General features: G+C 36.8%; 1 long non-coding RNA gene and 1 other non-coding gene across 2 annotated transcripts; one reads left to right on the top strand and one right to left on the bottom strand.

Annotated features, from left to right (window-relative positions):
* Positions 1–21,019: 21,019 nt before the first annotated feature.
* On the bottom strand, positions 21,020–21,126 carry LOC145625833 (small nucleolar RNA R71). The gene has a single exon (XR_014110734.1). It is a non-coding gene; the product is annotated as a small nucleolar RNA R71 (small nucleolar RNA).
* Positions 21,127–21,502: 376 nt separating this feature from the next.
* Positions 21,503–22,012, top strand: LOC145613844 (uncharacterized). The gene is made up of 3 exons (XR_014107020.1): positions 21,503–21,608; positions 21,707–21,830; positions 21,932–22,012. It is a non-coding gene; the product is annotated as an uncharacterized LOC145613844 (long non-coding RNA).
* The last annotated feature ends 3,531 nt before the right edge of the window (positions 22,013–25,543 follow it).

Genomic DNA, 25,543 nt, shown 5'->3' with positions numbered 1-25,543 from the left:
CTGCATCCCAGACCACCCAATTTCATCAATACGACCACCAATTTACAGCAGCCCTTCACCACATCTGACCAGCAATTCCAACCACCAATCACCACCGCAACAATCAACCAATTCCCCTGTTCTAATTCGAACAACAGCACCTAGCAACCGTACCACCATTCTCAATCACCAACAGTCTCAGCCACTCATCACCTCCTCCGCTCACTCAACTCACCCACCTCACCACCAGCCCGACATCAATTACAGCAGTAACCGCGCAATTTCCGGCTACCGCGCACCGCACCCCTGCCGCAACTCCTCCACTTCTCCAACCACAGCAACAAATCGCCCACCATTGCATCCCAAATTAGAGTAAATCGCAAATCAATCGAGTTCGAGAAACTAATAAGAGTTCGATCGAAGTGCCAAAAGTGTCAAAAACGGTCAGGAAGGCATGAAGTTTTCTAATTTGAATAAGTGTGGTCGAACACACCCATGGTTCGACCGAACCAACCCAAAGTTCGGTCGAACCCACCCTCAGCTCGATCGAACCTCTTCACGAGCTTCACACGTGATAATTTATGAGATCAAACAATTGAAGCTTGGTGATTGTCATTGATCTTCGATTTGTGATGATGATGTGCGTTGATGATGGTGTGATGCAGTGGTGATGAAGAATGGAGCAGCCAAAATGGAATAGAAGAAGAATAGGAAGGCTGATGTGTTTTGGGGGATTTTTGGTCATTTTTCCTTTTTCTTTTATTTTTATTTCTTTTCATTTTCCTTTTCTTATTTCTTTTCTCTTTTATTTTCTTTTATTTTCCTTTTCATTCTTTCTTTTATTTTCTTTTATTAAGTTAGTATAAATACCCATTTTTGGGGTAATTAGAAAAGGGAAGAGGAACAATTATCAATTATTCTATTTTTCTTAATTAGTTTTAGGAGAGCTTCTCTCTCTAGGTTTAGGTTAGGATTTAAGTAGTTTAGAGACAGAAAGTAAGGGTTTCACCATTGTTGAGTTTGGATTCTGAAGAAGAAATTGATCATCTTTTCTATAGACTTTCATCTTCAATCAATGAGAATCTTTAACTCTCTCTCCTCTATTTTTATTGCTTTCTTTTGATTATTATTTTAGTTGTTGGTATTGCTTGTTAATCATGTTGATTCTTGATTATTTATTAATTAATCTTGTTGTTAGCATGATTAGTGAGTAATTCCCCCATTAAGGCGATGGTTGTGGTGTAGTTGGATCTTGACCATGTTCTAGGGTTTAGAATTGATTTATTTGTGATTAAAGTCTTTATATGCTTGATATTCTTTAATCTTCTTGCAAGTGCACATTGTTGTTTGATTAAAGGTGAATATTTGCTAACAAGGAACGAAAGTTGACTTAGCTAGGGTTCATTATTATCGATTGTTATTTAATAGTACAACCTAGTATATGGTTCTAATGTGTAAACGTAGAGGCTATGTTAGGAGAAGCCAATTGACCCCGGAAGGCGGCTAGATTAGATCTTTTACTTCGATATTCGAGCATGTTTAGTTCATAATTAATTCAATTCCTATGCCTTTGTTTATGTTCAAGTGAATGTTATACCTAAACCATTTCTCTTAGTGCTTTATTTCTTATTTTAGCATCTGTAGACTTTAGTTCATTTATCTCCTATTCTGGACTAGCTTAATTGTCGATAAAATTTGGTGGTGTTTATTCGTTCCCTGTGGTTCAACCCATATTTTTGCCTTATACTCGTATTAGGTTTTTTTAGGTTGTATAAATTGTATTTGATCTAGGGATAGAAAATTGACGACGCGTTTATTCCCTTGTCATCTACCTTTTCCAATTGGTTAGTGAGAGTTTCCAGATAAGTTTGGTAAGGGGTTAGACTTTAACTCCTTACTTTCCATCTTTTCGAGATTTGGTTAATGATCAAAGAAGAGTCTCCGAATATTCGTAGTTTCTTTACTCCCAATGCCAATGCTGTTTCGAGGCCTACCACGCATGCTTCGTATTATGCAGCGTTGTTGGTAACGTCAAAATCTAACTTTATGGTGATTGGAACAAGTTCTTCTTTCGGTGATACTAATAGTACTCCAACACCACATCATTTTTGGTTTGAGGCTGCGTCGAAGTATAAAGTCCAAGTATCATGTTCTGTGACCATCAAGTCTTCATCTGGAAATTCGATGTCATGTATTGTCGTCGAATCTTCTATTGGAAAATTTACTAAGAAGTCTGAGACCACGGATCCTTTGATAGCCTTTTGAGGCATGAAACTTACATCAAATTGGGATAGATTGATTATCCATCTTGATATGCGCCCATTAAGTGTAGATTTTCCGAACAAGTACTTGAGTGGATCCATTCGAGATACTACAAAGACTGTATGCACGAGCATGTAATGTCTTAACTTGATTGTGGCCCACAATAATGCGGGGCACAATTTCTCAAGTGGTGTGTAGCGTACTTCATACTCGAGCATTTTCTTGCTTAGATAGTAGATTGCATTTTATTTTCCTTCTACTTCTTGTTTGAGCATAGCCCCCATTGTCTCTTTGGTGACGGTTATATACAACCTAAGAGGAATCCCTAGAAGTGCTGGTGCTAATACGGGAGGATTTGCGAGATAGGTTTTGATCTTTTCAAAGGCTTTTTGACACTCTTTGTCCCATATTACTGGCACATTCTTTTTGAGTTTCTTGAATATTAGTTCAGATATTGTTGTTTGATGGGTGTCATAAATGGCACCCATTTGATGAGCATTTAGGTCGTTTTTATCCTCTTTTCATAGCTTTCTTGCTCAATAAATGTTTAGTTTTATGCTTTCTCTCTCTATTTTACCTTTCTTCTCGTATTTTACGGCTTTTGTGCATTTCCATGGTTTTTCAAGTATTTTCTCCTTTATTTGTTATATTTTCGTTATTTTAGTTGCTTTTCTTTTATTTTAGATTTTATAGATTTAGTTTTATTTTATTTATTTCATTTTCATTTTCATTTTCATTTCATTTTCTTTCTTTTATTTTCTTTTCATTTTATTTTATTTTCTTTTCATTTTATTTTATTTTCTTTCTTTTATTTCTTTAAATTTTATTTTTTGGTTTTAGTTTTATTTTACTTGATTTTCTTCCTTGGTTTTAATTGTGATTTGTAGGTGGTTGTTCCAAGTTCAAGTCCTTGCGCTTTCAAGTTGCGCTCGCAAACCGGGGAGTGTTAAACCCACTAAAACGGTGTTTTGCTACTGCATACTTTGGTGTTCATCAAGAGCATGTTGCAAGGGTGATGCTCGTGCCCACCAACAACCTCACCACTCACCTATTTCCTTGCTTCCCCTGTTCCCTGCCTCCAACTCCAAGCAGAAGCCCCGCATTTCCCTTGCTCCAACAACAACCGCAATTGACACCAGCCAGCCACCATCACACACTGACCACCACTCACGCACCAGATCCCCTGCTCCCGTAATAACCACCAAACCAACCCCTGCAACAACCAATTGCGCAACCCCTGCTCCACCTTCACACTCCAATTCCGCCACCAATTCAAACACCAACAGCAGCAACAATTCCGCATCAAACCCACAACCAGAAGCGCAGCCCACGCATCTCCTTCCCCGCATTCACCACGCAACACCAAGAGCAATTTCCGGCAGCAACCGCACTCTTCACGCAGCCCTGCCTTCATTCGAACCTCAACGGACGCGGCTGCGCTCGCATCCATCGCGGCCACGCGTTTATGGGTCTGAGAAAGAATGTTATCAAAAAAAAAGAAAAAAAAAAAAAAAAAATCGAGAAAGAATCAGTTCCTCATATATTTCTTTTATTTAATTTTTCCTTTTTATTTTGATTTCATTATTTCTTTTCCTCTTTTTATTTCCCTTTTATTTTCTATTTACTTTTTACTTTCATTTTATTTTCTTTTTCATTTTGTTTTCTTTTCTTTTCTCTTTTATTTTCTTTTATTCTTTGTATTTATAAATACCCATTTTTGGGTAGAGAGAGAAACAAGTAGAATTACCATTACCATTACAATTACAATTAGATCATATTTTCTTAGCTAAGTTAAGAGCTTCTCTCTCTAGTTTTTAGGGTTAGTTTTAGGAGTAGATTTTAGAGAGAGAAAGTGAGGAATTTCAATGGTGATTTGAGTGATTGAAGATTCAAGATGACAATTGTATTGAAAATCATCAAATCAATCAATGAGGATTTCTAACTCAATCTCATTTTATTGCTTTGCTTAGTTAATTCATGTTTGTTTGGTTTGATATTGATATTTGATCTTTGATTAGTGTAACTGTTCTTCATATTTTGTTGATTCTTATTTTCTTTAGTTGTTTGTTGATAGATGATGATGTTTGAGTAGTTGTTTTGCTAGGGATAGGGTGAAGCTTGTATGATTGATTGATTGTGCTCAATTGAGGGAATTAGGTTGATTGATTGTTGAGAATAAAGTGATTAATGGAAGCTTGCATGTGTGTAATTTGATTAGGCCTTGAGAATTATGCTAGATTGCATTGTAGATTCACATTGATACGGACAATTGATTTGTGGCTTGTATTTACACGATTGAGGTGTCTTGTGACGTTCCTAGCTAGAGTTTATCGTAGTTGACGCTAGTTAGACCTCTAGGAAAGTAGCCTGATATGCTCTTTTGGTTGAGCTTACCGTTGGTCTTCACAACCGTTGGTTTGCGCATGTTTCCGGGTTTGTATAATTGTCATGATACTTGTTAATCCTAGTCCCTAGCACTTTATTTGTTTGGTTTCTTTGTCTTAGTAGTTGTTAGTGTCCTCTTTTATCCTTAGACTTCGACCTAGCTTCGGCACATAATTGGAAGCACTTAGAAATTACTGTTCCTTTGGGTTCGACCCTTGACTTACCTCTATACTTGTATTTAGGTTAGTTAAGTGTTTATAAATTTTGTTTGGCTTAGGGAGGATTAGTCCAACGACCTAGTTCACCCCACGTCATTGTTAGCTTTGATGTAAACCTACTTATGTATTGCAACCGGCCAATAAATCCTCAAATTTGTTTCTCGGTTTTGGGCGGCGGCATTGACATAATTTCCTTGGTCTTTGTTGGGTCTATCTCTATTCCTCTAGAGCTTATGACATATCCCAAAAGCTTGCCTAAGGAGACTCCAAAAGCACATTTTGGCTGGATTCAACCTCATGTTGTATTTCCTTAGCCTTTCGTAGAACTTTCTTAAGGCTACTTGATGTCATGGGCGATCTTTTGATTTCACGATCATATTGTCCACATATACTTCAACCTCTTTGTGCATCATATCATGGAGTAGGGACGTTGCTGCTCTTTGTTAAGTGGCACCCACGTTTTTCAACCCGAATAGCATTATCGTATAATAGTAAGTACCCCAAGGTGTTATAAATGTTGTTTTCTCCATGTCTTCTTCCGCCATGAGGATCTGGTTATACCCTGCGTACCCATCCATAAACAAGAGAAGCGCTTGATTCGCTGTATTATCTACTAAGATGTCGATGTGTGGTAAAGGAAAGTCCTCTTTAGGACTTGACTTATTTAGATCTCGATAGTTGACACACATTCTTACCCTTCCATCCTTCTTTGGAACTGGGACCACGTTTGCAACCCATTCGGGGTATTTGGATACCCTGATAAAACCTACAGTTATTTGCTTTTGAACTTCTTCTTTTATTTTAAGGGCTACGTCGGGTTTCATTCGATGCATCTTTTGTTTGACAAGTTTCATTCCTGGAATTAGTGGTATAGAGTGTTGAGCTATTTCTCTATTACTACCTGGCATATTGTAGGGAATATTTCAATCGTTAACCCCTAGCTTGAACCCCACTGTGATCATACATTAAAGTACGGTGGTGTCCAAAAGGGAAGAAGATAGAGCAAAAGAGTCGCCAACAAGTTTTAGGAACTTGTAAACTGTTCACGAGGTGAAGGTTACACCCCTTAACGATCCAAGAGATCGTCAACTCCATAAGGTCTAGAACTAAATAAGGGTTCGGGGATGAAGGTACAAATCCAACCTAAAAGAGATTGAACCTGCCCTAATAATAGGCCTCTACTTTATTCTGATCGTATTCATGTGCGCTCTTTAATTAACATGCAATCAATAGGATTAACCTAAACCTGTTTATCTAAATTGGTTGAATATTAATGCACAAATAAACTATTATTGGCGATCACTTGAATTATAATCACATTAACCCTAACAAGATTATTAATTATCTTATTAAGCGTGATTACAAATACAAAATTCCCTTTAAACATGCATAAAAGGTGTGATCAAGCAATAATAATAAAAATCAAGCAACATAATAACGATCAAAATCATGACAATAAAATTATAATAATAATCATAACAATAATAATAATCATCATTAAAAAATTATAATTATAATCAAAACAATAATAATCATAATAATCATGTCTTTTTACCCTACAAGGATAGTAATAAGTCATACGAGACCACTACTAAAATTCGGTTAAATTGCGACCGTTTTTCTACGACCGTCTGAAAAACGGTCGCAAAATATGAAATTTGCGACCGTTTTTTGTGCGGTCGCAATATTACGACTGCTTTGACAACGGTCGCAAATTTGCGACTGTTTTGCGACAGTTTTTAGCCTTTTAGACGGTCGCTAGGATGTTTGAACAATTAAAAATAATCCTAAATTAAATTAAATCGTTTGCGACCATCAAAGTCGGTCGTAAATGTCGTAATCTGCTATCGTCAAAGAGGCGGTCGTAAATGTCATAATCTGCGACCGTCAAAGACAGTCGTAAATGTCATAATCTGCGACCGTCACAGAGAAGGTCGTAAATTTCATAATCTGCGACCGTCAAAGGCGGTCGTAAATGTCATAATCTGCGACCGTCAAAGACGGTCGTAAATGTCATAATTTGCGACCGCTTTAACGGTCGTAAAAGGGATTTTTTTTTATTTTAAAGAGTATATGGTATAAAAGGAGCCAAACCCTAAGAGTTTCTCAGCTCTTAGCCTCTGCCTCTTTCTTTTCTCTCTCCTCCTCTTCTTTTTGCTTTCTCATGTGTGTTAACTTTCCTCCATGGTTCCATCTCCTTCTCTACCTTCTTCTCTTTCCTTTCTCCTTCCTCTCCATTTTTGTTCTTCATTTTCACATCTCCATTTTCGTTCCAAGTTTCAATCCCTTCCATTTCCGTTCTCTTATTCTCCGGCAGCGTTGGTGGTGTGTTGGTTTGATGCTTAGCTTTGTGGTGTTAACTAGTTCATGGTTTTTAAGGTCGAATTCGACCATGAAAAGTCTAGATCTAGACTTTTCATGGTCGAATTTGGCCTTATTAAACCAAATTCGAGGTAAAATTCAGAGTTTGTGGTATGTTTTTGTGTTTTTGGTTTATTTTTGTTTTGTTTTTAGTTGATTTTCATTTCTTTTTGGGTTTGATTTTGTTTTTTTTTTTGTTGATATTTGGGTTTGATTTTTGGGTACATTTTAATTGGATAATTTTGTGGGTTAATTTTCGTTAATTTTAGGGTTTGATATTCAAAGTGAAATTGTTTGATTTTTGGTTTTTTTTTTATTTGATTTTCGCTAAATTTTGGGTTTTCGTGTTATTTTGTTTGATTTTTGGTGAATTTGGTTTACGGGTGGCTTTTGTGGTGGCTGATTTGGGTTTTCGTGGGAAAGGGGTGTGAATCTAAGGTGGGCTGGAGTTTTCGTGGTGGATGGGGTTATTTTCAAGGTTATTCGGGGTGGCTAAAGGTGTTTTCGTGGTAATTTGGGGTGGCTGTAGGTGTTTTTGTGGTGGTTGAAGGTGTTATCGGGGTGGTTGGAGGTGTTTTCATGGTGGTTGAAGGTGTTTTCGTGGTGGTTGGTAGTATTTAGGGTGGACGGTGGTGGTGGGTAAAGGTGAATAGGGTTGGCAGTGGTGGTGGGTTGGTGAGGCTGGATACGGGGTGGGGGTATTTTCTTTTTTTTTTGTTTTTTTTTTAAAATTTTAGCGACGGCTTTAGGCGGTCGCTAAATCCAATTTTGCGACCGCTGACCATACCGGTCGCAATTATATTTATTTGCGACCGTTTTCAAAACAGTCGTTGAAAATATTTAAAACGGTCGCAAAAAATTTGCGACCGTCAAGCGGTCGTAATTTTGTTTTTTTGTGACTAAGTTAATAAAGACCACCACGTTACGACCGTTTTTGCTATTTTCAACGACCGTCAGAGGCGGTCGCAATTTGGTCGAATTTTAGTAGTGATCATTGTTTACGGCCCCACGCAAATGTACAGCTTGGCCGAAACTAACTAGTTATAAAGGTTGGATGGAGCAGTTTTATTTTCTAAGTGTTCCCGACGACTATAGGGTGCGCAGATGTTTTTATCCCCCCCATAGTATGTTTGATACCATTAGGAGTAGGAAGTTAGGTAAATTAGAAAAGTATGCCTGTATTTCTTTAACTATACTTATGTAACTGCTGGTAGTAAAAACAAAGCTGTACCAGGGGTGTGGCTGCCCAACTGTAATTATATTCTAGGCAACGCACCTTTGTCTCATGTCGGTCTCGGCTGGACTGACGAATTTGGTATGGCTCTTTTAATGTCAATAGTTATCCTCCTTATTTTTATCATTATTATTTTCTATTTATTTATTATCCTTTCTTCCTTCTTCTTCTTCTTTTTTTTTTTTAATTTTTTTTATATGAATACAAGGAATCTGTTGTTTTTAAATAGCTGACTATCGTATCGGTATTTTATTTTCGTCTCTGTTGTGTGTTCCTGTATCGTTACATGTATTTATGAACTTGTGTTCCTATCGGCTTTCAGGTATTGACAAGTTAAGTTTTGCGTGTCTGGGACTGCCGATATGTCTATTTTATATAGTATTTACCCCCGTCCCTTGGTCATAATTAGTAGTGTTTTTGGCTCTTTAAAGCCACTTTTATTACTAATTGGTGTTTTCTAGTGTTTTCGTAGATTTGGTTGACTTTTGTAGGGATTTGCTCTTTTGGAGCATTTTCCCGAGATATTATGGAGCAACTACGAGCATTGGAGAAGCACGACCAGTTTCTATAGCCCAGGGCCGGTTAGAGCAATCGTACCGGTGATTAAGGGCTCGGTATATGTGATATCGGGGCATTTGGACCGAGTATTCAAGATCCGAAGAGGAAATCCAGATTGGCCCGAAGAAGTGGAGCCCAATCAAAGTCCAAATAGTGGCCCAAGAGTGCCGCCTGGCCAAAGGTGCTACCGCCCGAAGGCGCGCCCGGCCGGGTGCGAGAAACGTACCTGACGAGCAAAAAGGCGCGCCCGATCGGGCGGTGCCTCGCCCGATCGGGCGCATTTTATTTTTAGGAGTTAATTATCGTCGTTTAAGTTTGTTTTAGTTTAGGATTCTTGCTGAATATAAATACTTTTCTGTTAAGCGAGTTTAGTACCTTCTTTGACTCTTTCTTAATTCTTCTCTTAGATTTTCTCTCTCTACTTAGCTTTTAGATTAGTTTCTCTCTCTAATACTTTGTTCTTAACTCTATTCTTAATTTCAAATTATTTTGGTAACAATTTCTTCTACTTTAATCTTAGTTATTTATTTTAATTCTTTCATCATGTCTTGTTTTATTGTTTTGATTTGTTTAGATTTAATTATGTGTGATTAATTTTATTTCTAGGGTTTATGGGGATCCATAAATAATATGAAGGGGTAATTTATTGTTGTTGATTATCAAGACTAGATTAATTTCCTATTGATTGATTTAATGCTCTGTGACTAGATTAGGCCTGATCTTTTATGCATGAGTTTGACAATATTGATTCGAGATTTGAGAGATGAGAATTGATGTTTAGGTTTAGTTTCAATAGGCAGGTTAATTTATAAATGGTTAAGTCGAGATTCGAGAGATGAGATTTAATACTGGTAGATTAATTCTGTGATTGTAATACGTAGGGAAAGCCCTTTATGATCTGATTAATTATGCATTGATGATTGGTTATTATGTTTTACCCTGGAATGTTATTTATTGGTAACCCTATGCCCTACGCCTTTATTCATTGTTTTCTCTTTACTCTTAATCTCCGTAGTTTAGTTTCCTTTGATTATAAAATATTGGTTACATTATAATTTAGATTTCTTGAATTAATTAGGAATAAAAAGACTTGTTTCCCTGTGGATTCGGCCCTACTTCCCTATCTACATTAGTTAGAGGATTTAAGAATTACTTTTTATTAGGTGATACGACTTTAGCCTGTCAAAATTTGGTGTCGTTGCCAGGGAAACGATTTTATTTTAATTTCTGATTATTTTTGTAGTGTAGGTTATTTCTTTTTGTCTCAGAGAACGTTAGTTCTTTGTGGCAAGTCTCATATTTGCTTTTATTTCTTTTTTTATGCCCTGGTGTTCCAGACCAGGTTACATCCTATTCGATCCTGAGACCGAACGATCCTTCCATAAGCAGAAGAATTTTTACAAGCAAATTCTGGCGGGTTCTAGTGATAATAATAATCACCGAGATCCTCCAACTGATTCTAGCGATTCTGAGGTATCTTCAGATCCAGAATCAGAGATGACGGCTCCAAAGAAGCTTAGTGATTATTCACAACCAAAGCTTACAGATTTTCCACACCTTACTCCCACTCCAGCTCTTGATGGGGTATTGTAGACACCCATTTGTGTCTCCCCAAAACCAAACCCAGTGATGAGTACCTATCACGCCGAATCATAATCGAATGAAGTGAAAGTGTGGAAACTCTAGTGTTGCGGAAAGTTTTAATTTCTTTTCTCTGCTCTCTGTTTTTGAAAACTTATTCTAAGAAAACAGCCAATCCAGTTTGGTTGGTCCATGATATGGGTCCAATAGTAGTGTAGTTGGATGGGGCTTCCAAAGACCTTTCCAACGATATATTATAAGCCCAATTCCAATGATTATTGAGGAAGTTATGATCAATTTACTAAACTGGGCCCGGTTTGAGCTTTATACACGGCCCACTGATCTAGGGGAGGGCCTAATATGATTTATCATTCCTTATGCAATTAGGAATAGTTTTAGTCTTCTAGATTCTTCTAGAAGGTTCTTTTCATTCCTAATTCAATTAGCATTGATAAATTGACTTTTGATTTTTCAGAGTTTTAATTAAAATCAAATAGCATTTTCGAGGAAATTATATGATTTTATCCTCCAGTACGGTAAATTTATCTGATTTTCGAAAACGCGTTAAAATCAGGCTTGGCGCCTGGCCCTAGTGTTGGTGCCTGGCGCCAGCTAGCCAAGGTTGGCGCCAACTCTGTTTTTTGTGCGTCAGACTCTGTTTTGTTAATTTATCCTTTTGGATGATTTTCTCTATAAATATCGTATTAAAAACTCCGTTTTCATTTACCTATTCTCACTAATCATTCACCAATTCTCACGAGTTATCATCAACAATCTGTTTTCTAATTCTCTCATCTCTCTTAATTCTCTCCTAATTCTTACTTTGCTTTTTCATACAAAATTCCGCATTCACAAGATTTAGAAACACCTAGCCATATTCGAAGTTGCCTTCGCCCTAGACGTGAAAGGTTTAATTTCTGAGGGTTTGGTCCCAAATCTCTCTCTTTCAATTATTTAATTTAATTGTTTTGTTTATTAATTTCCTTGAAGTTACTAACATGTGTATTTTGTTATTAGAAAGAGGTACGAGGCATCAAAGTAAGTACTTTAATGATTTTAATTGATATTATGATGTAGAAATCATGTTTATATTGTTATTATGATATTCCTAGTATCATGTCTAGGGTAATTTTAATATTAATTATGATTGTTATGATGCTTCCTATGTTCTTCCTAATATTTATGATTGTTAGTATCATGTTAGGGTTAAAGATTTGATTTTTATTGCTTAGTGACATGCTAGGGTTTGTTATTAATCTTGTTAGTATCATGCCTAGGATCTTGCTATTATTATTATGCTTTAATATTAACATGAACATGATTATGATTATAATTGTTATAATTTATGATGATTATTCTTAATTATATTTGTGATGATATTGATTATTTATTATGTTGCTTGATATTTATATTTATTGCTTGATCACACCTTTTATGCATGTTTAAAGGGAATTTGTACTTGTAATCACGCTTAATAAGATAATTAATAATCTTGTTTTGGGTTAATTGTGATTATAATTCAAGTGATCGCCAATAATAGTTTGTTTGTTCATTAAATTCAACCAACATAAATTAAACATGTTTAGGGTTAATCCTATTGATTGCATGTTAATTAAAAAGCGCACATGAATACGATCAGAATAAAGTAGAGGCCTATTATTAGGGCAGGTTCAATCTCTTTTAGGTTGGATTTGTACCTTCATCCCCGAACCCTTATTTGGTTCTAGACCTTATGGAGTTGACGATCTCTTGGATCGTTAAGGGGTGTAACCTTCACCTCGTGAACGGTTTACAAGTTCCTAAAACTTGTTGGCGACTCATTTGCTCTATCTTCTTCCCTTTTGGACGCCACCGTACTTTAGTGTATGATCACAATGGGGTTCAATCTAGTGGGATTAAGGCTTGAAATTATTCCTTACAGTTTTTGGCGACTCCACTGGGGAGGATTTCTATTTTAATTCCTGAATTTGTTTCGGCAATGATTTAGAATGAGTGAATGAGACTCGAAAAGTTCTAAGTATTTCATGTGCGTAATTTTGATTAACATTATTGTCATATGCATAAAAAAGATCTCATTGGAAAGACCATCCGTAATGAGTTAAAAACATAGGATTTTACACGTAGGAAATTTGAGGAATGTCTTTCACAACTAGGACCGAAATAACACCGCGCGAAACTGGAAAATTTTATCGAGCACAGAAAGCTGCTGAGGCATGTGGGAAGTAGCGTCAGGGGCCAGAGCATTGGCGCCAGTATTTTAACCGTAGCGCCAGACGCCAGCATTGGCGCCAGGCGCTACAGTTAAAAGCTGGCGCCAGTCTCTGATTGCTGGAGCCAGAAATATGCGTTCTAATTTCGACCAGTTTTTCGTATTGTTTGCTCGATCCTACTTCCTGATTGAATTTTTTCTCACTTTTCTGAAACCCATAGGTGTTCTACATATGGACATAACCCTCTGAGAATTCATGCACCATCTACCTGATTGAACGCTCCGTGCAACAAAGGGTACATCCGAGATGTTGAATTCACCAAACCATGGTAGCGAGTTTTTTCTAAAACTCGCGGTGTCCCATCCACTCGCGCCAACCCTTCATGGTTAGGCTTCCGCGCGGTGCATCCGGACAATTAACCATGGACCCTCTATTGACTAAACCATATCCTGAACTTTAGAGAACTAGAGTCATGGTTAGGTTGCGAACGCATTGCATCATATTGTGCCTACTTGACTAATTGTGCATTATTTGTTGTGCATATATATTCTATGTTTCTTTTAACCGTTTGTTTACTTGTGTTGAGACTAAATAAATTAATGACTTAAAGAACTTTGCCTAATTAATTAATTAATTAATTTGAGTCAATAAAGTCTAATATTTTAATCGGAATTGACCTAGTACGACTTTAGGCATACCCCAGTTGACTAATAACACCGAAAACAGTCCCAGACCGAAGCTCCAATATTGGCGCCAAGGTCTGAGCTGTAGCGCCACACTATGGAGTGTAGCGGCTAACGACAGCTCTGTCGTCTGGCGCCAAGCTCCACAGTGTGACGCCAGTCCTGTCGCTTGGCCGACAGTTCGGATTATTGGTCGAGTCATCACCTAGGGTCTAATTAATCAGTTTTCTGTTTAATTCGGCTAAAATCTTGCTGTCAATAGTTGTTATTTGAGTCAATGATCGAGCTTAGGCACTAAGTCCCATGGTCTTACACAAGAGTCCAAGCATGTCACTTACACTCAACGCACACACCAATACACATACTTTGACCATGATTAAGAGAGTCTTGTGTACGCGTTTTTCCGTCATTTGAGTTGGGGGTACATTCTACTCCTAATTCTTCATATCCCTCCATCTAAATCTTCTTCACATTCTATTCCAATCTTTCTTCACTTCCTCCATCCATTGCATGTTGAGTAAATCTTGAGTCAAATAATTAACAATAAGTATCCCCAAATTCCTTTTCCACAGTACTTGGTCAAGGAGAGAAGGGCGATTAATCAAGGACAACCTCTTTATTCAGGTTTCGCTTTTTGATAAACCGATTCGTCAAAAGAGGAAGGCTAAGAAGATAATGGCAACTCAAGAAGAAGTCAATGATCTTAAGAACCAACTGGCTACCGTGACTGAGATACCGAAGCTTCTCGCACTCAAGATCGATGACCCCGTGAAGCAACAACAGATGGACCTCATGCAAGAGAGCTTAAGCAAGTTCTCTAGCGATTACAAGTTTCAAGAGCTTACATCACAAGGAGTCTCGGTGGACAAAGATCTTCTTCTGCAGAAGTTCAATGCCAACGACATCCCAAAATTCAAAGCAACGGATAATCCTTACTTTCATCTAAGAGCTTTTGAAACCATAATGAGTATTAAGGGTATCGATAAGAAGGTTTTCCCCTCTCTGTTCTCACTATCTCTTGAAACCGTTTGCCAACAATGGTACTTCTCCCTTGACAAAGAAAAAACCTCTACTTGGGAATCGATAGTAAACGCTTTCATTGATAGATACAAGTGCAATATTCAAGTTGAAACCGATCATAGACAACTTGAGATGCTAAGACAAAAAGAGAATGAAGGCTTTACTTCTTTCTTTAATAAATGGAGGGAAACTTCCGCCAAGATGATTGACGTCCCCATCGAAAAGGAGTGTGTGAGGATGTTTATCAAGAATCTTCAAGAGAAGTATTCGAAGCATTTAAAATATCAACACAATCTGAATACTTTCAAGGCCGTTTATGACATCGGAATTGAAATCAAAGACGACCTTGCAAAGCAAAAAGCTACTAAAAATAGTAACCACGGTGGCTCGAAAGGAAAGAAGAGCGACAATCCTTCTTCTTCCGAAAACGCCCACTCTAGTAATAATGTTAGTACCTTTGACCATAATGATGTCTTAGCCATGGACAATCAAGGATCTAAAATGAAACCCAGGCGAGAGTTTACACCCATTGGAATGACCTACGATGCTGCTTTCGACCGTCTTTACTATCGAGGATTAATCAAACCTATTGGCCCTACCGAGGATCCGACACCAGAAAATCGATCTTCGAGATGGAATCCAAACTCCTATTGCAAGTACCATCGAGGACGCGGTCATACTACTGATGAATGCTACAGGTTTCAAAAACTCATTCAAGATCTCATAGAGGCAAATAAGATCCCATTGCCTCTAGCTAGCGAGAAGACTGGATGATGTCGGAGCAAACAACACAAGACAGAGGCGAGCTTCAACGACAAGATTTCATGACCTCTTTTTCTATTTCTTTTTCATTTTTTCCTTCCCCAATAAGTCTAGCATAGGCACCTTTCTTTTCCCTTAGATTATTTTTGTAGATTCTTTATTTCTTTTCCTTTAATAAAGTGAGCATTTATTTCCTTATATATGATCATTTCATTACATTGCATTTAAAAAAAAATAAAAAAAATAAAAATAAAAATATATGTCGAACTAAGCACGAGGTATACCAATGACTTAAGGCACCCCTTGTAGCTACATCATATCTCATTTCACCCTTCAATTATACATCCTTTCTCCATAAACCACTTTGAGCCTCGTCTAACGATAGACCTTTCTTTTTTCAACCTACATCTATCTAACCTTGGGATGGGATGGTGTGCAACTTATGCAATTCTAAAAAAGAGCTTGAGCAAATTCAAAAGATTAAAATAATAAAAATAAGCAAAATAAATAAATAAAAGTGTACAAAAGGGCAAGTGTTCCAAAGTCTTTGATATGAAAATATCTTCGATAAGAACACGTCTCAGATTGCGTCTCTTATTGAGTGCTTGGTACCGTGCCTGAGAAACATGAATGCCAAGTGAGTGATAGACCGCATGATCGGGATTGCCCACGCTTATAAAAATGAAATAAATTCTAAAACAAAGAGAGCTAAAAAAGAGTAGAAACTCAAGCATAAATATAAAGATTCAAAAGCGAGGTTGCACACCTTGGGGGCTTATCTAGGGTATTGAGCCTTTATCCCCTTCTTCTTCAAACCTTTAGCCTAACCACGTTACAACCCTTAAAAAGACCTTTTTGAGGTATACACACACTTGTGCGAGGTTCGGCTAGAGCTACGTTCGGCCTGATTCCTAACAGATACATAGGCAACCTCACATCGAGGTGCGGCCGTAATAAACATGCATTCATATTCACATTCACACACTTGCACCATGATCATATCAAGGGATTTCCTATGCTCATCCCTATTCATTTAGAGCTAGACTTGGGGGCTTGATCCCTACATCATTAGCTTACCTAGCCTAAGAGTCACCACCATTTGACTCTTTTAACAAATAATATTCTTTCCACACACTTAGCTCTTGCAGCCTAACTTTAGTGTCACTTTCACACACTGCACAAATACATGGCCAAATATACTTCCCTTAGGAACCCTTTGTCATGGAATCTTAACACAACGCTGAAGCATGCCTTGTCATATCAACATCGCTCATCACTCATCATTGCATCACGAAGTATGAAGTGCTTAGCCTCCGTGCCTAAGTTACCCAAATACTTTCATCATGGAGTCAACCATTGAGATAGCCTAGGATGGATTAATCCTTGCACCTTGAGAGATAGTATCAAACAACATTTGACTAAGCTCATTCAACATGCACCTTCAAATTTTTGATTTTCCTTTTCACGTCTTTCTTTTTCGGGAGAAAGTCGGTACCCTCCACATAAATGACGGAAAGTTTTTGCTTTTTTGCATTTTTTTTAGTCGCACGATCACATTAAAATGCACACACGAGTCATGTACACATTGAGTCATGTCGTGTCATATCACTTGGATTTGAGTCTAACACATGTGTCAAACAGTTTGAGTCGAGTCAACCTCGAGTCAGTCAATCACAGAGAGTCAAGTTTATACCTAGAGTCGTGTCAAAGAGATTGGCAAAGTTCTGTAGTCAAAATAAATACAGGTGCAGCAGAATAAGGAAGACCCTACTCTAGAGATATTTCAGCAGCGACAGAGCTCGAAGCCTCTCCAAAAGGTGATTTCGACTTCATACAGTGATTTCGGGTTCCTTGGTACGCTAGTTAGCCCCTATAAGCAATTTGACATGATTGAGTAGTCGATTTGATTACAGTCTAAGTGATCGACCTGACGAAAGATCGTCTCACTTAGCTTAAGCGCCTAAGTATTGGCTCATTACAAGCACCAAAGCATCAGTTCAAAAGCAAGCACTTAAACGACAATGTTTCCAGATATGGATTGTCGCGCATTCTTATTAAACGACAAAGTTTTCCAAAAATTGGATTGTCATCCCTAACTGACAATATTTCCAAAAATGGATTGTTGTGCAACGACAATTTTTTCCAAGATTGGATTGTCATCTCTGGCAAGGTTTCCAAGCGTGGATTGTCGTGCTCCTTCTCGTTGGCAAGTTTTCCGAGATTGGATTGTCATACACCTAGTTCCCTATGGAAAAAACTTCCCAAAGGATTGTTGTAGGTCTCTATTCATCATAAATTTCGGCAAAGTTCCAAGCGTGGATTGTCATTCATTTCAGTAAGTGGCAAATTTTCCCGAAGTGGATTGTCGGTCGACTTTTTTTTTGCAAATGATCCAAGACGCGGATTGTCAATAGTGGCAATATTTTCCCAAAAAGATTGTCGCATAGCATTGGCAAAATTCCAAGGTGGATTGCTTTCAAGAGTTATATTCCAAGATGTGGATTGTCGATCGTAGCAAAGTTCTTATGAAAGATTGTTACGAAGCATTGGCAACTTTTCCAAAAATTGGATTTTGGCAAATTTTCCGAGATACGGATTGTCGCTTCATCGTGGCAACATTTCCAAGGATGGATTGTTACGAAGCATTGACAACTTTCCCTAAATCAGATTGTCATACATCATACAAGAGTTGTGTTGGAAACTATTCCCAAAGAAAAGAGGATTGTCATCACAGCAAAAGCACCGACATACTGGTTCACAAGCAGCAAAGCGTCGACGTACTGGCATGGCAGGATTAAACATTAAGAAGCAGTGATCTTTTCGAAGACTATCACAGCGGAAATTGGAGTCATATCAAAAGAAGCTCTTTGTTTAGAGGCAAGTGAACATCGAAACAGCAAGGTGGCATTTCCTAGCTTGTGGAGAGTTGTCATGAATAACTAGAGGTAATTTCGGGCGAAGTTATCTTCGATGGTATTCCCTTGGACGTGGAATATTATCAATACAGATGAGAATTATTTCAAGAGAAATAATCTTCGATGGTATTCCCTAGGATGTGGAATATTATCAATGCGGATGGAGATTGTTTCAAGAGAAGCAATCTTCGATAGTATTCCCTTGGACGTGGAATATTATCAATGCAACTGAGGATTGTTTCAAGAGAAGCAATCTTCGATGGTATTCCCTTGGATATGGAAAACTATCATAGCGGAGGAAGATAGTTTCAGGCGAACCAATCTTCTAATTTGGAAGCAGTTACGGGCGTAGCGGTTTTCAAGCGGGATGGCATTCTCTAGCTTGTAGGAGGTCATCAAAACAACAGTAAAGCGGCAGCAAATCGGTTACTTACAGAGACGTGTGCTCGACGGTGCAAGATACGCGTTTCTTAACTCTTTTATCTGTTTAACTAATGCTAGTTTTTCAGGTATCGGCGTTACAAGAGTGATTTAGGATCGCAGAACGTTCTGAATCATTCTCCGTCCCTATCGCTACTTTGACTTTCGTTTTCAAAACTCGCGTTTCTCCAAACTCAGTCAAAGTGGGGGCTTCTGTAGACACCCATTTGTGTCTCCCCAAAACCAAACCCAGTGATGAGTACCTTTCACGTCGAATCATAATCGAATGAAGTGAAAGTGTGGAAAGTCTAGTTTTGCGGAAAGTTTTAATTTCTTTTCTTTTCTCTCTGTTTTTGAAAACTTATTCTAAGAAAACAGCCAATCCAGTTTGGTTGGTCCATGATATGGGTCCAATAGTAGTGTAGTTGGATGGGGCTTGCAAAGACCTTTCCAACGATATATTATAAGCCCAATTCCGATGAATATTGAGGAAGTTATGGCCAATTTACTAAACTGGGCCCGATTTGAGCTTTATATACGGCCCAATGATCTAGGGGAGGGCCTAATATGATTTATCATTCCTAATGCAATTAGAAATGGTTTTAGTCTTCTAGATTCTTCTAGAAGGTTCTTTTCATTCCTAATTCAACTAGCATTGATAAATTGACTTTTGACTTTTCACAGTTTTAATTAAAATCAAATAGCATTTTCGAGGAAATTATATGATTTTAACCTCCAGTACGGTAAATTTATCTGATTTTCAAAAACGCTTTAAAATTAGGCTTGGCGCCTGGCGCTAGCTATTGGCGCCTGACGCTAGTCTTGGTGCCTGGCGCCAGCTAGCCAAGGTTGGCGCCAACTCTGTTTTTTGTGTGTCAGACTCTGTTTTGTTAATTTATCCTTTTGGCTGATTTTCTCTATAAATATCGTATTAAAAACTCCGTTTTCATTAACTTATTCTCACTAATCATTCACCAATTCTCACGAGTTATCATCAACAATCAGTTTTCTAATTCTCTCATCTCTCTTAATTCTTACTTTGCTTTTTCATACAAAATTCCGCATTCACAAGATTTAGAAACACCTAGCCATATTCGAAGTTGCCTTCGCCCTAGACGTGAAAGGTTTAATTTCTGAGGGTTTGGTCCCAAATCTCTCTCTTTCAATTATTTAATTTAATTGTTTTGTTTATTAATTTCCTTGAAGTTACTAACGTGTGTATTTTGTTATTAGAAAGAGGTACGAGGCATCAAAGTAAGTACTTTAATGGTTTTAATTGATATTATGATGTAGAAATCATGTTTATATTGTTATTATGATATTCCTAGTATCATGTCTAGGGTAATTTTAATATTAAATATGATTGTTATGATGCTTCCTATGTTCTTCCTAATATTTATGATTGTTAGTTTCATGTTAGGGTTAAAGATTTGATTTTTATTGCTTAGTGACATGCTAGGGTTTGTTATTAATCTTGTTAGTATCATGCCTAGGATCTTGCTATTATTATTATGCTTTAATATTAACATGAACATGATTATGATTATAATTGTTATAATTCATGATGATTATTCTTAATTATATTTGTGATGATATTGATTATTTATTATGTTGCTTGATATTTATAATTATTTCTTGATCACACCTTTTATGCATGTTTAAAGGGAATTTGTACTTGTAATCACGCTTAATAAGATAATTAATAATCTTGTTTTGGGTTAATTGTGATTATAATTCAAGTGATCGCCAATAATAGTTTGTTTGTGCATTAAATTCAACCAACATAGATTAAACAGGTTTAGGGTTAATCCTATTGATTGCATGTTAATTAAAAAGCGCACATGAATACGATCAGAATAAAGTAGAGGCCTATTATTAGGGCAGGTTCAATCTCTTTTAGGTTGGATTTGTACCTTCATCCCCGAACCCTTATTTGGTTCTAGACCTTATGGAGTTGACGATCTCTTGGATCGTTAAGGGGTGTAACCTTCACCTCGTGAACGGTTTACAAGTTCCTTAAACTTGTTGGCGACTCTTTTGCTCTATCTTCTTCCCTTTTGGACGCCACCGTACTTTAGTGTATGATCACAGTGGGGTTCAAGCTAGTGGGATTAAGGCTTGAAATTATTTCCTACAAGTATAGTTTAAGATTAAACCACAATTTATAATGATGATAGAAAGGAAGCAATTTAGTGGAGCTAAGAGTGAAGACCCAAATCTTCATATTGCAGACTACTGTCAGTACTGTAATACCATCCGGAAAGCTGGGGTCACACAAGACCAAGTCAGGGATATTCTCTTTCCTTTTTCTTTAACTGGAAAAGCCAAATTATGGTTTAATGGATTAAATAGAACTGCACTTGGTATAACTGACTGGGAAACTCTTGTTTTAAATTTTTATAACAAACATTATCCTGCAAAGAGAACAGCTGTACTACGGAGTGCAATTCAGAACTTTTCCCAAGAAGCTGATGAAACTTTATATGAGGCTTGGGAGAGGTTCAAGGACCTACAGAGAGAATGTCCCCACCATAATCTGGCACAATGGCAGTTGATCCAAGCCTTTTACAATGGTAACCTTGTTTTGACTTTTTAATTATGTAATCTTAATGGATTTCAATTTATTTTAAAAGACCATCCTAGTTTCAATGTGATATACTTGTGTAAATATGTTATTATTTATATTTTGCAAAGCCAAGGTTATGTGTGACAGTACCTTATAGATTGTGATATAACATGGCTATATGATTTTTACCGATGTTCATAATGTTTTTCTTATTGTAGGTTGTCATGGCCGATGGTGGTCGTCGGAAGCTGGGACATGCCACCCCGAGAGAATTGTTTCCGTCGACAAGCCATGCAAATACGGAAACTTCTCAGGAAGTTACCCCATCCCCTGAGCCAGGTGTAGGCGGTTCTGGGACATCTACTCAGGTTCCTGAGACGCAAGACGGTAACTCTCCCATGGGTGAGGTTCCTACCCCCGTTGCGAGAAGGACTTTGCACCCGACGGGGTTATGGTAAGTTACTCATGGTTATCTTAATTTGCATTCCAACTTGAACAATCTTGGTTAGATTTGTATGTAATGACTTCATTTGTTTGCTTATTGGTACAAAGGTTCGATGATAACACCGTGAGCACCTCCATTACAAATATTTTTCAAGCACATTGGCGCGAACCATGGCTTAACTATGAAATGGTTGACAAGGATACTAAGACCCACTGGTGGAACTCGTTTACGGTATTATAAAACCCCCAAGTTTAGTTTACTCATCTAACTTTGTTGTTTTTTGGTTACTTATTACAATAAATTATTATACATTTTATTTTTCTTGCTTGCAGAAACAATACCTTTGGAATGCTGATCTTAATGCCCTCGTGAAGAAGGAGTATGAAAAGAAGGCACATAAGAGGCTGAAAGAGATTACATACAATGTTTCGGTCAGAAACAAGTCAGTTCCAGTATGGATGTGAGAGGCTATGTTTGAGCGAATTATGGCGAAAAGAAAGGATCCGGTATTTCTTGAGAGGTCAGAAAAAGTGAAGAAGAACAGGAGGGGCGGCTCCCTGTCTAATCCAATTGAGCCGTCACACTTCCAAGGTTCTATCTCTGCATCAAAGCATGCAAAGAAAATGGTAATACTTAATGGTAAATAATGATACTGATATGTTTTAGTAGTTACATACACTAAGGATTTATGGAGTTATTTGATTTGTGCAGGCTTAGAAAGCCGGTGGAGTGCTTCGAACTGCTCCGGAGGTGTTCCTAAAGACACATTTCAAGGAAGTTCCAGGAAAAGGAAAAGTTGCGGCTAACAAGAGGGAACAACAAATCTCGGTAACACATCTAACTTTGGAAACTAATGAAATTATTTTTAAGGAAGCATGCAAAACATAGGCACTTATACTTGTGATTTGAAATTTGAGGAACCTATAACCTTGTAAATGCTTGAAAATGTCAATGATTAACCAATTTGAACTTATAAACATGTTTATTATGCTAAATACGAGTTGTTTGATTGATAAAATCTTAGAATATAGCAAAAACAAAGAAAATGGGTAAGTTAGAAGGTCATTTATGCCATTTTAGCCTAGTCATGAACCTATAGCCATGAATATGCATGAAAATGTGTAAGTTTTTGCAACTTGAACCTATAAACATGTTTATTATGCTAAATATGAGTTGTTTGATTGATAAAATCTTAGAATATAGCAAAAACAAAGAAAATAGGTAAGTTAGAAGGTCATTTATGCCATTTTAGCCTAGTCATGAACCTATAGCCATGAATATGCTAGAAAATGTGTAAGTTTTTGCAATTTGAACCTATAAACATGTTTACTATGCTAAATATGAGTTGTTTGATTGATAAAATCTTAGAATATAGCAAAAACAAAGAAAATGGGTTAGTTAGAAGGTCATTTATGCCATTTTAGCCTAGTCATGAACCTATAGCCATGAATATGCATGAAAATGTGTAAGTTTTTGCAATTTGAACCTATAAACATGTTTAATATGCTAAATACGAGTTGTTTGATTGATAAAATCTTAGAATATAGCAAAAACAAAGAAAATGGGTAAGTTAGAAGGTCATTTATGTCATTTTAGCCTAGTCATGAACCTATAGCCATGAATATGCTAGAAAATGTGTACATTTTTACAATTTAAACCTATAAACATGTTTACTATGCTAAATATGAGTTGTTTGATAGATAAAATCTTAGAATATAGCAAAAACAAAGAAAATGGGTAAGTTAGAAGGTCATTTATGCCATTTTAGCCTAGTCATGAACCTATAGCCATGAATATGCATGAAAATGTGTAAGTTTTTGCAATTTGAACCTATAAACATGTTTAATATGCTAAATATGAGTTTTTTGATTGATAAAATCTTAAAATATAGCAAAAACAAAGAAAATGGGTAAGTTAGAAGGTCATTTAAGCCATTTTATCCTACTCATGAACCTATAGCCTTGAATATGCATGAAAATGTGTAAGTTTTTGCAATTTGAACCTATAAACATGTTTACTATGCTAAATATGAGTTGTTTGATTGATAAAATCTTAGAATATAGCAAAAACAAAGAAAATAGGTAAGTTAGAAGGTCATTTATGCCATTTTAGCCTAGTCATGAACCTATAGCCATGAATATGCTAGAAAATGTGTAAGTTTTTGCAATTTGAACCTAGAAACATGTTTACTATGCTAAATATGAGTTGTTTGATTGATAAAATCTTAGAATATAGCAAAAACAAAGAAAATGGGTTAGTTAGAAGGTCATTTATGCCATTTTAGCCTAGTCATGAACCTATAGCCATGAATATGCATGAAAATGTGTAAGTTTTTGCATGTTGAACCTATAAACATGTTTAATATGCTAAATACGAGTTGTTTGATTGATAAAATCTTAGAATATAGCAAAAACAAAGAAAATGGGTAAGTTAGAAGGTCATTTATGTCATTTTAGCCTAGTCATGAACCTATAGCCATGAATATGCTAGAAAATGTGTAAGTTTTTACAATTTAAACCTATAAACATGTTTACTATGCTAAATATGAGTTGTTTGATTGATAAAATCTTAGAATATAGCAAAAACAAAGAAAATGGGTAAGTTAGAAGGTCATTTAAGCCATTTTATCCTACTCATGAACCTATAGCCTTGAATATGCATGAAAATGTGTAAGTTTTTGCAATTTGAACCTATAAACATGTTTAATATGCTAAATATGAGTTTTTTGATTGATAAAATCTTAGAATATAGCAAAAAAAAAATAAAATGGGTAAGTTAGAAGGTCATTTATGCCATTTTAGCCTACTCATGAACCTATAGCCATGAATCTGCTTGAAAATGTGTAAGCTTTTGCAATTTGAACCTATAAACATGTTTAATATGCTAAATATGAGTTGTTTGATTGATAAAATCTTAGAATGTAGCAAAAACAAAGAAAAATGGGTAAGTTAGAAGGTCATTTATGCCATTTTAGCCTAGTCACGAACCTATAGCCTTGTAAATACTTGAAAATGTGTATGTTTTCGCAATTTGAACCTATAAACATGTTTAATATGCATAATTTGTTTTGTTTGATTTCAGGAAGCCTACCAAAAGAAGCTTGACGAGTCTTCCACTCAAGAAGGGTCACAACCGGACCCTAACCAGCTATACTGGGAGGTCGTTGGTGGTAGGAAAAAGGGTGTAGTGAAGGGCCTAGGTGCAAGTGCTAGTTTGTTTTACACCCCCTCTTCCGAGAAAGGCTCGCAATCGTACAATCCTTCTATAGCTTCACAGTTGGAGGAACTTTTGCAAGCCGAGGTTGCCGAGCGAATAGAGGAGGCAAAAGTGCAAATGCAGGCACAAATGGAGGCACAGTTTGCAACGCAATTGCAGGAGGCATTGAAGAAGGAGCGGGAGGAGGCAACAATTGAGAGTAAGCGAATGATGGGGACAATGTTGCAGAACTTGTTCTCTAACTGTTCAGGTGGTCCTCCATTTCAGTTTCGTAGGGAAGATGACCCGGACATGAGTGGTGGTGGGCTTGGTCACCAGACTCCGGTGTCGTAGTTTTTGTTCATATAGCTCTTACATTAGTATTGTTGATATAGGCCTTAGTATTTTTTTGGGGGAATATAGGCCTTAGGTTTTTTTTGGGGAATAGGCCTTAGGTTTTTTTTTGGGGGGGATATAGGCCATTTCGTTATTTTTTGGGGAATATAGGCCTGAAATTGGTATTATATTGTTACATGTTGGCCTTATCTATTTTTGGAAGGAACATAGGCCATTAGTTATTCATATAGACCTGACTTAGTTTTAAATTTAAGCTTATAAAACTATTACTAACTAATTAATATTACTATTAACTTGAACATTATTATTGTATGTATTGTTCGAAGTTGGACTTTTTAATTATTAATATTAATATCTATATGGATTATGCATTTTATTTTTATTTTATATTA

This window comes from Chenopodium album, chromosome 3 (assembly GCF_948465745.1).
Source record: "Chenopodium album chromosome 3, dcCheAlbu1.1, whole genome shotgun sequence".
NCBI classification, from domain to species: domain Eukaryota; kingdom Viridiplantae; phylum Streptophyta; class Magnoliopsida; order Caryophyllales; family Amaranthaceae; genus Chenopodium; species Chenopodium album.
The sequence above is the reverse complement of the archived record's forward strand: the minus strand, read 5'-3'. Positions and strand labels throughout refer to the sequence as shown.